This window comes from Micropterus dolomieu, linkage group LG11 (assembly GCF_021292245.1).
Source record: "Micropterus dolomieu isolate WLL.071019.BEF.003 ecotype Adirondacks linkage group LG11, ASM2129224v1, whole genome shotgun sequence".
In the NCBI taxonomy this organism is placed as follows: domain Eukaryota; kingdom Metazoa; phylum Chordata; class Actinopteri; order Centrarchiformes; family Centrarchidae; genus Micropterus; species Micropterus dolomieu.
Genome location: NC_060160.1, coordinates 552221 through 562718, shown reverse-complemented (window position 1 = coordinate 562718; position 10498 = coordinate 552221). Strand labels below are relative to the sequence as shown.

The following is a 10498-nucleotide window of genomic DNA, read 5'->3' as shown; positions in this document are numbered from 1 at the left end:
TATTTCAACCCCGGTTCTCCACTCCATCCTCGCTTGATCGTCGTTGCTCCTTACCCGGTGCCACCTCTACGTCCAGGCTCTCATGTTCCTTGTTTTTTCTCATCGTCCCTGCATTTTGTCGCTCCAGTCTCTAACCCTGTCTTTCTGTCTGTTTTCCCTCCCAGGTTCACTCACCCTCGTCATCCGTTCAGTCGGCTGGGCTCATCCTCCGGTCCTCACCTCTCGGGCTTCCTCCACGGCGCCCTCCCGGCTCCTCCCTGCTCCTCGCCTCACCACCCGTGCCTCGCCCGCTCCTTGGTCCTCCGTGCCCGCGTCCCCTGGCGTCCACCTCTCCTCCCTCACCTCTTCCTTAGCCCCCCCGTGAACCCTCAATAAAACCTCCTTCACTCTGAGTGCTGCGTTTGGGTCCTTTCTGTCCCGTCCCCTAACAAAATGGTCAACGGCGGTCCCGCTGTGGTGGCTCACTGATCCGTAAGCAGTGGATTCTGACTGCAGCTCACTGCTGGGAGGATGTAAAATAATGTACATTAAAAACTAATAACAATCTGAAAGCCCTGAAGCGGTGATCAGCAATGACTTGATGTTAAGCTGTAGCTTTAGCCCTAAATGAAGATCGCCTGTTCAGCAATGTTCATGTTAGTTTATGTTAATGTTCAGTACAATATTAAAATGATTAACCACTTCCTCCTCTTAAAAACTACAGTGAGCTGCTGTTTTAGGAGATTATTTAGCTCTTTTAATCAAACTCTATATCTTTGTGACCTGATGTGAGCTTGAGACTCAGACTATTTAGAATTGTATACAAGTGTAATAAAAACATTCAGAGTTCTGCTCTCGTGTACATTTATAGAACATTTAAATGTGATAACTTGTATGCTGGATAATCCTGAACCAATAAAACGTCCGGCGTCGTCTGTGCAGCAGCACCTGAACAGGTGGTGGAAGCAGGAAAATCTCTATCGTCTTCTCGCATTCCTGATTAAATCTCCTGTTTTCTGATTAACTGCATCACTTGTGGAAAACAGAAGCCCACTGTTTGGCCTCTGAGTCTGTTTGGGCTCCAAAGAAACCTCCGGACTTTCCGTCAGAATCTAACAGAGCTTCCACCTGCTGCTCATTAACAGACAGACCAATAAAGATGAAGAACAAAGAGATGAAGTTGGTTCTTCTTTGATTAAAGGCCACTTTATTATGGAATAAAGAGCACGGCAGCAAAATATGGGCTGGAATCTTAAAGCTGCCTGAAGTCCAGAGGAAGAGGTGAACACGAACCTCCTGAAGGACTTTATCACACAGCTGGAAACTCCAGACGGTCTGAATCTGAACCCCTTCATTTAATTGTGGTGCTATACTGATGCAGTTCTTTGAGAAAGTGTCCAAAGTTTGGTTTGGAGTCTGTCCATTTTTTCTTGTGTATGTGGAATTTACCAACTGTACAAAAAAATTACGTCTTTTTCCTTCTCGTTTCTTTCAAAACATATAAAAACGTCCTTTTCCTGAAGTTGAAACGTTTGTCCAGTTTTCCACCAAAACATTCTGCAGTGTATAAATTAATAAAATAAATGACAAATAGTTTCTTCATGGAATTGACAGAAAGTGCAAGAAAACTCAATATTCAATCTAAATCTCTCAAACGTTTTTTTTAACCGGATATATACGATGTAATTTCTTAAAGGAAACCTCTTTTACTTTGTTGTTAAGACAGAATTTATCTACAATAAGTCACATTTTCTGCCAATTAATTCCAGAGGAGTCTGTCTGGAGACAGAGTTAATTCCTTGTTTGCAGTTCCTGATATATTTATTTCAACATTTATTTGTAGTAATGTCAATTTCTCCAAGGAATAAACTACTATTACATGGTTGGATCCTTGAGACCTCACTGACCGAACCTCTAAGAAGTTGCAGCACAACATCAGAAACCACTGGATATTCTTTTGGAGTAACCGTTAAACATGTTAGTAACTGCCCTTCAGCACCGACGAGCTGTTTAACTAATACAACACCTTTGGCAACCCATGTTTCATAATATAGTAAATTATTTTTATATTGAATATTCTTGTTGTTCCAAATGTAGTAATTAGTTGGTGAAAAATTATGCTTGTAATTTGACTTCCAGGCCAGCAGAGCTTGTTTATGAAAATTTTAAAATTTTACAGGTAATTTATCAGTTTTATAGTCACATTTTAATACAAATTCAATTCCACCCATTAAGTTAAATATATTTTTAGGGAAGGTGTTCCAAATATTATCTTTTTCTGTAATTAACTTAATTAGCCATTTAATTTTGAAAGTATTGTTTAAAGTTTCAAAACTTAAGACCTCCAGACCTCCATTTCTTTTTGTGTTACATAAGATATCTTTCTTTAAATAATGATATTTATTCCTCCATATGAAATTAAATAGGATTGCATCTAATTTTTTGTATATTACTTCCGGCATTTCCAACAATAAGGAGACAGACAGATCTGGATGTTCCCTCAGCTTTAGAAAGTAGAACTAGCCGTTATTACCAATTATAGGGCTGAAGTTTTGTTTACTACAGAGTTTCTCATTCCTGTCTATAACTACACCTTGGTATGTAACGGTGTTCCTCACAGGTATACCGTCTACTTCTGATTGGTCACATTCTTTAAGTGGTAATAATACAGATTTGTTCAGGTTCATTTTTAAGCCTGAAATAATAGAAAAATCCTCCATTAAACTAATGACTTTGATCACTTCCTCTTTATTTGACAGAAAAATAGTCGAATCATCTGCCAGTTGAGATCATTTAAATTCTCTATTTAAGGTCACTGTACCTTGAAACTGTACGGCCATAATTTGTGTTACCAGAAGGAACAGAAAGGGGTTGAGGGGACGACCTCGTCTTATCACCAATATCAAATCTAGGGGCCGTGTTTTAACTGAGCTGTTGCACCTTTTATAAAGTGTTTTGGCAGCATTTAGAAATTGGTTTCCAAATCCAAAGCATTCAATGACTTTAAACATAAACTGATGGCTTATTGTGTCAAATGCTTTATAAAAGTCAACAAATAAAAAATAAAACTATTGTCCACTATATATTCATTATAATCAATCATATCTAGAATTAACTGCATGTTGTTGCATATATTTCTTCCAGGTATGAATCCAGATTGTTCTTCATCGATAATATTATCCAATCCTGATTTTAATCTTTTTGCAAAGATCAAAGCAAATATCTTGGCATCATTATTTAATAGACTAATTGGCCTCAAATTCTCAATATTTAATTTATCTTTTTCTGGTTTGGGGATCAATTTAATCAGACCTTGACGCAGATTAAGTGGTAGCTCCTTTTTCTCTGGCTTCTTCAAATACAGACACTAAAAATGGGGCAACAGTCTTATTAAAGACTTTATAAAATTCACTTTTTAGATTTATTTTCTTTAAGAGAGTCAATACATTTTTGTTAAACTAATTTTCTGGTCACAGACTGATTAAAAACTGTCATCAATGCCCTTAATGCTTTTTTCTATGTCTTTAAGAAACAAATCTATATTGCCTTCATTTTCAGAATCGGTATCGTATAACGTCTGATAGAAATTGGCTACATATTGCGAAATTGTTCTTTCATCTTCACATTCGATTGTTCATAGTTTCTTTTATCTAGATTAAAAAAGTATTTAGTGCATTTTTCACCCTGTTCTAGCCACTTTCTTCTGGATCTGACGAAGACGCCTTTTCTTCATATATTTAGTCCAATTCAAGTTGTAGAGATGACGGTTCTTTCAGTTCTTCTCCAGATAAATGTACTTTCTCTAATAATCTTATCATATTTGTAATTATCCGGGTCTCTTTCTTTACTTGCTTTAGCAAACCGTTTCCCAATTCATATTTCATAAATTCCCAGCATTTTCCAAACTCGTTCAATAAATTTGCTCGTCTCCAGTATTTGTCAATAAGTTTTTGGGCTTCTTTTTTAAATTCCTTATTTTCTAATAGTGTTTTATTTAATTTCCAATAGTCCTTATTAGAGTTACCTCATATTTACTATAATCATAATAGCCATAAAATCTGTAAAAACAGAGGGTTCTATTCTCACTACGTCCACCTTGTCTTCTACATCTGAGGAGATCAACCAGAAGTCTGTGTGTGATTGTTGTATATATTCTTTGGTTCAAGTGTCTATTTCTCCAGATATCAATAAGATCCATCGTACCACATATGTTTCCTAATTCACTCATTACTTTATCTTTAGGAGGCTATCAATCCATGTTTTCATCCATCACTGTATTAAAGTCTCCTCCCCATAAAACTTTAGCTGAGGGGAACTGTAATAACAGCTGATTAATTTTATTCTCTATTGCTGAAAATATAATTGTGCTGTCTTGTTTGTTATTGGAGGCATAAATATTTATAATAAGAAATTGAGATTGGTCTGTATCTACTAGGAGAATTATCCATCTACCATTAACATCTGTTACGTGGCTGATAATATGACCATTAAACTTTCCCTGTAGTGCAGCGACCCCTGCTGACCTGTTCCTACCAGATGAAAACCACACATCTTTCACCCACTGGCTCCAAAATGATACATCTGTTTCTACAGCGTGAGTTTCTTGGATAAAATAAAAATCAGCACCTTTGTCTCTTTATCTGGTTTCTAATACCCCTGGCATTTACAGATAAAATAGAAATTGACGTTGTTGAACATGAACAGATAACAGATAATTTCTGCTTCTGAGTGGAGTCTGCAGGCTACATCTCAGCTGCACGATGATTCAAAGAGAGGATGTGATCATGGAGGAGACTGTGTCGCTGCAAAATGACAATAAAATGTCCCAAAAAATGTTTTCATTTTTTAATTTAAAGTCATCTTTAATGCATAAAGGGGGTTACAATTCAGATGTGACTTATAAAGATATACAGAACAGTATACAAATACATATATAAAACACAGCCGCCTACAGGTCATTACAAAGAGAGAGAGGACCACATGTTGACAGTTTTAACTGCCTTTCTGTTGTTGGAGCCAGAAATCAGATTAATATAAAGCACAACTTTGTGGAAAAAAAGTATAAAATTAGGTTTTTTAGCGCTGGATTTGCATTTATGAATGTGAAATTTTGCCAAAAGAATTAATCATTTTATAATGAAGTACAACTTTTCTTCACTTTGACTTCTATAAAAGCAAAATACAACATTCTTCCACAGTAAGGCAAAGTCTTTATAGATGAGGTCAATGATTAATCTGCTGAGGTTTTGCCAAAATGTTCTGTTGTGTGAGCAAAACCAAAAGAGGTGCAAAACAGTTTCTGGGCGGTCTTCACAAAAAGAACAGTTTGTATTGATGTCTCTTTAATTTAACCATGTAATGATTTGCAGGGTAATATCTGTGACTTCTTCTGAACGACACTTTCACCTTGTTTACTTTCAAGTATCTGTGAGGAATCATCCAAACCTTTTTCCAGTCAGTGTCATTTACAAATCGGTTCCAGTAAAATTAAACATTTGTCATAGAAACTATTTCTTTCTGAAATAAAGCACGGATGTTCTTATTATTTTTAGGAAGTTGGGAAAAACAGATTGTACCTACTGGTGATTCAGCCACATCGGGGAGGGAGACAGAAGCAGGTGGAAGTCTGCCAGAATATCTAAAAAGCATGATGGTGCCTGATGGGATGGCGTCAAATACGTAAGCCGTCCAGATCTTCATGTTGCAAACATAGCGGAATAGAAACGCGATCGATGGTACGAAGCTGTGTGACAGGTTAATCTGGGCGCTCAGCTGCAGCGAACAGCGTCTCTGCGCTCCAACACCTCAGCCTGTTTCCCTATGAAAGGAAGAACACATTTAAACCGACATGTATTTATTGCTGCTCTCACTAATATGTATCATCAGATGTAGATCTGTATTTGATGCTCTGTTGATGCTTGTATTGTTGTTCCTCAAATGAAAGTCACTTTGCATAAAAGCGTCTGCCAAATGAGTAAAATGTAAATGGAACTTCCATTCAGACTTTTTAAAAATCTTGCATAATGCAAATCAGTCACTGTGCACAGTGAATACAGTAAAAGTTTTATTACAGTAGGCTACTAACTTTTGTGTCTCCATTCATTTTTAAAAAGTGGATATTTACAAAATGATCGATACATGTTGTTGTTTTGCATGTGTGTTCATTTTTACTGATTTTACAGATTGATAGTCCAGCAGGGTTCTAGTTACGGTCCATAAGGAGGTCTGAGCTCTTAATCGTGCATCTGTGGGGTTCAGTAATTCATTTACCAACAACCATTATTTTTAATCATATATGTACATTACATTAATAAGATAAACACACTAAAATAAACACGTTTTCCAAACAAACTACGCTGCACACCACAATAATTAATATGATACCATAAAGGGCGGATGCGCGTCTCTCCTTGAGCAGCAGTCTTTGTTGGTTTGTTTCAGGCTTTTGAAACTTGAACTTTGTTGCCGTATCACACACATCAGCCCACTACTCGCCTCAGATGTGTGTGATACGGCAACAAAGTTCAAGTTTCAAAAGCGAGAGAAAGTGTTGACCACGCAAAGAAGTCTCTGTCCAGGCTTCTATTATTTATTTATTTATTTATTAATCTCCGCCGGTAACGTCCGTTATACTACAGACCCCCACCAAGCTCAAATTGTAGTCCAGTTCATACAGTTGTCCGTTTTTTCCTATTAAATTCAGCTGATAGCAGTAAAATGCTATTTTATATTACTCTTTAAAGGGAAATTATGAATGAGAAGTATGTGTGGGTTTTTTTTTAAGACTGGAAGAGAGGCTAAGTTACACTCTTAATCAACAACAATGTTTTTCTGTGGATGGATGTGGCTGCTGGATCGACGGAGTTTACATCCTGTTTTGACAGAATAAATAAATATTGCCTGTAAAAAAAGATCCTGTGACTAGTTGAATGATTGAAGCGATGCACAGTCTGCTTTGTTGCTACACTTGCACGTTAACTGCTAAGTAGAATAGGCTCAAATTAAGGAATTAGCCTGCTAGTTTCCTATTACAATGTTGACTAAATAATTAAATATAAATCAACAACAAAAACCCTCCCCCTATGTCTACGTGATAAAATTTTTTTATGCGTTTCCTTTTAAATCGCATGCTTTTATTTTGTAGTTTTTGCATGTATTTCATGTCCTGACCGGTCTGCAGTTGGACCCTCTTGTAACGTTGTTCACTAGTCCTGTTTCCATCAGGTGTGGCGCACAAGAAAACTACACAAGCACCAATCACAGGAAAGTTTGTTCTGATGACTGATCAGTGTTTTAAAAGCTGTTTTCAGGGTTACACATGTTCAAAACATCTGGTTCAATATTTTAAAATGCAAAGAGAAGGAGCTCACATGCAGTATAAATATTAGGGGTGGGAATCTCTGGGCACCTCACGATTCGATTTAATTTGCGCTTTAAAATCCAAAAGAAGAAGAAAAAGACTAGTTTGCATCCCTAATTATTTTATTAACATCAGCTAGGGCTGGGCAATACGGCCAAAAATGTTATTACAATAAAAGTTTCATATCTTTCAATATCGATAATTATCACGGTAAGGATCAAATTGTTATTTCCTTTGAGTTTAAAGGCTGATTTTTGCTCCTGAGTAAAAGTTGAAGAAACTTGATGGTTAATTGTGGTTTAAACTTTTCTTAATGGTCAGAACATGACAAACACTTGAGTGGATCACTTCACAAATCTGAGGTAGAACATTCAAAACAATTATGATAAATTCTTTGTCAACAAATATGCATGAGTAAAACCTTTTTTCAGTCCTTTTTCTTCAACAGAATAAACATCTTTAAAAAAAGTAACTTAAGCTAAAAAAACAAGCTGCTGAGTACTGCATTATATTCTTTCTATTATATTCTTTGAATTTTCACCTGAATCACAAGACAATTCTACCATAAATTGGTGTAGAAAATGTCTCCAGAATGCAGGAAATTAACTGTTAGTTAATTAAGTGCTCAAAAATTTCTAGGGGACGACCCCCAGACCCCCCATTTGTATATTTGTACAGTATTGAATATTTCTTCAAAATAGTGTTAAAATATCTTGTTCTCGTGACCCAATATAGGGAATCGTGCATGTGAGCCACACCCCTAATCTGAACTCCTATGTCCCCACCACTTTTCAACATAAAGTGACGTCCTTGATTCATTTTATGTTATCAGAGTACAAAAACACCCCAAAAAGCTATAGTGTGTTAAATACGAATGTATTAAATTTAGGCAAGTTCGTAAATACTATTTTTCTCGGGCTTCAAATTCATTCAGATTTCCATTATATGGCATTGAAGTTGGTATTAAATTTCATCCTAAATGGTATTAAAAAGGTCTTAAAAAGTCTTAAATTTAACTTTGAGAATCCTGGGTGTACCTTGCAGTTAATTACGGTTTTGGAAAAACAAAATGAAATGACTGCTTTATTGGTTCAGCAACAATCTCTTTCATTTCTGCCTAAAAGAGACATTCAGGTTTTTGATGGTGATCCTTTGCAATATCACACCTTCATGAGGGCTTTTGAACACAGCATCGAAGACAATGCTGATAATCCTAAAGACTGCTTGTACTTCCTTGAACAGCATACCAGGGGCCGGCAAGGGAGTTTGTCAGAAGCATAGACTGTGTATAAGAAATGGACGTAGTCATCGTTACGTCACCCGTTGGTTGTGGACTGCCGTTTTAATAATATTAATTATTAAATTAATTATTATAATAAAATTTTATTTAAGGCGCCTTTCTCGGCACTCAAGGACACCGTACAGGGATGCAAAGACATTTAAAAGCAGCAAAACTAAGAACATTAAAACAAGCTAAAAGCAAAGAATTTACATCAAATGAGGTAGGCAGTTTTAAACAGATGTGTTATGAGTTGCGATTTAAAATGGGAGAATGAATCGATGTTTCTAAGTTGGGGTGGTAAAGAGTTTCAGAGACGAGGGGCGATGGTGAGACGAGCAGGGGGGACAGACAGGTGTATGGAGGAAGAGGATCTAAGGGAGCGGGTGGAAGTTGGACCCTGCAGGAGATCAGACAAATACGGAGGGGCAAGGTTGTGGATGGCCTTGAATGTTAACAGAAGGACTTTGAATTGGATACGGGACACGACCGGCAGCAAGTGAAGCTGTTGGAGAACAGGAGTGATACAGTCAGTGAGGGAGGTGGGGGGGAGAGAGGACGATGGTCGAGAGGTAGAGCTGGGTGTCATCAGCATAATAGTGGAATTGAATATTAAATTTGCAGAAGATATTGCCCAGAAGAAGGAGATAAATGATGAAAAGTAAGGGTCCCTCCCACGTCACACCTGAAGTGACGTGGGAGGGACAGGATTTAAAAGACTTAAGTTGAACGAACTGAGTGTGGCCTGAAAGATAAGATGTGAACCAGTCTAACGGAGTGTGAGTGATGCCGATAGAAGATAACCTGTTGAGGAGAACAGAGTGACAGATGGTATCAAAGGCTGCACTCAGGTCGAGGAGGATGAGAATGGTAAGTAGTACAGAATCAGCTGCCACAAAGAGGTCATTGGTGATTTTGATAAGTGCTGTTTCAGTGCTATGAAGTGGACGGAATCCAGACTGGAACTGGAACTGTTCATACAGGTTATTGTGGGATAGATGAAGATGGAGTTGAGAGGCAACTGTTTTTTCAAGAATTTTGGAAATGAATGGTAAATTGAACAGGCCGCGACCTTTGATGCTATCTCTTATTCATTAGAAATTGTGAAGTATGGTAAAAATTAATACAAAATAATTAATATAGAGGTGGCGATGGTGCAGTGGATTAGACACTTGTCTTTGATTCCCACTGCGACACATCCACCGAATAACTTATTGGCATGGGTCCTGCTTTACCATCCGTATGCAATAATAGAGCCGCTGCCAGTTTGATTTTTTGGCCTTTGCCAATCACGTACCTGATTATACTAAACCCCCAAAAACCAGGGAACTAGAAAGTAAAAACACAAAGCAGACAGAATCGTGACACCATGTGACAACAAGGAACCGTATGGGAACGTTCTGAATAAGTATGTAACAAAACGTTCTCATATGGCCAACAAAGGACCACATGGGAACGTTCTGCTTATGTCCCAAATGTCCTCTTTGTAATGTTGCTATGTGACCATAAAATAACAAATATGGAACGTCCCCCTAAAATAATTTTGGGAACGCTGATCTGCAGCACTTTCATAACGAAGAGAGGAAGTTTCAGGAACATCTGTATTAAAAGTTTGGGACGTTCGTCATCTTTAATTCAATTCAATTCAATTCAATTTTATTTATATAGCGCCAAATCACAACAACAGTTATCTCACAGCGCTTTTCATAAAAGAGCAGGTCTAGACCGTACTCTGTGATGATATTTACAGAAGCCCAACAGTTCCCACCAAGAGCAAGCACTAGGCGACAGAGGCAAGGAAAAACTTCCTTTTAAGAGGCAGAAACCTCGAGCAGAACCATGGCTCAGGGTGGGCGGCCATCTGCCTCGACCGGTTGGGG

At 37.6% G+C, this 10498-nt stretch overlaps 1 long non-coding RNA gene across 1 annotated transcript in view; it reads right to left on the bottom strand.

The window, feature by feature from the left end:
* Positions 1-4810: 4810 nt before the first annotated feature.
* The window catches only part of LOC123979154, a 23925-nt gene continuing 18237 nt past the window's right edge, over positions 4811-10498 (bottom strand). The window contains exon 3 of the long non-coding RNA XR_006827168.1: positions 4811-5797. This is a non-coding gene — a long non-coding RNA (uncharacterized LOC123979154). The remainder of the gene's footprint in view (positions 5798-10498) is intronic.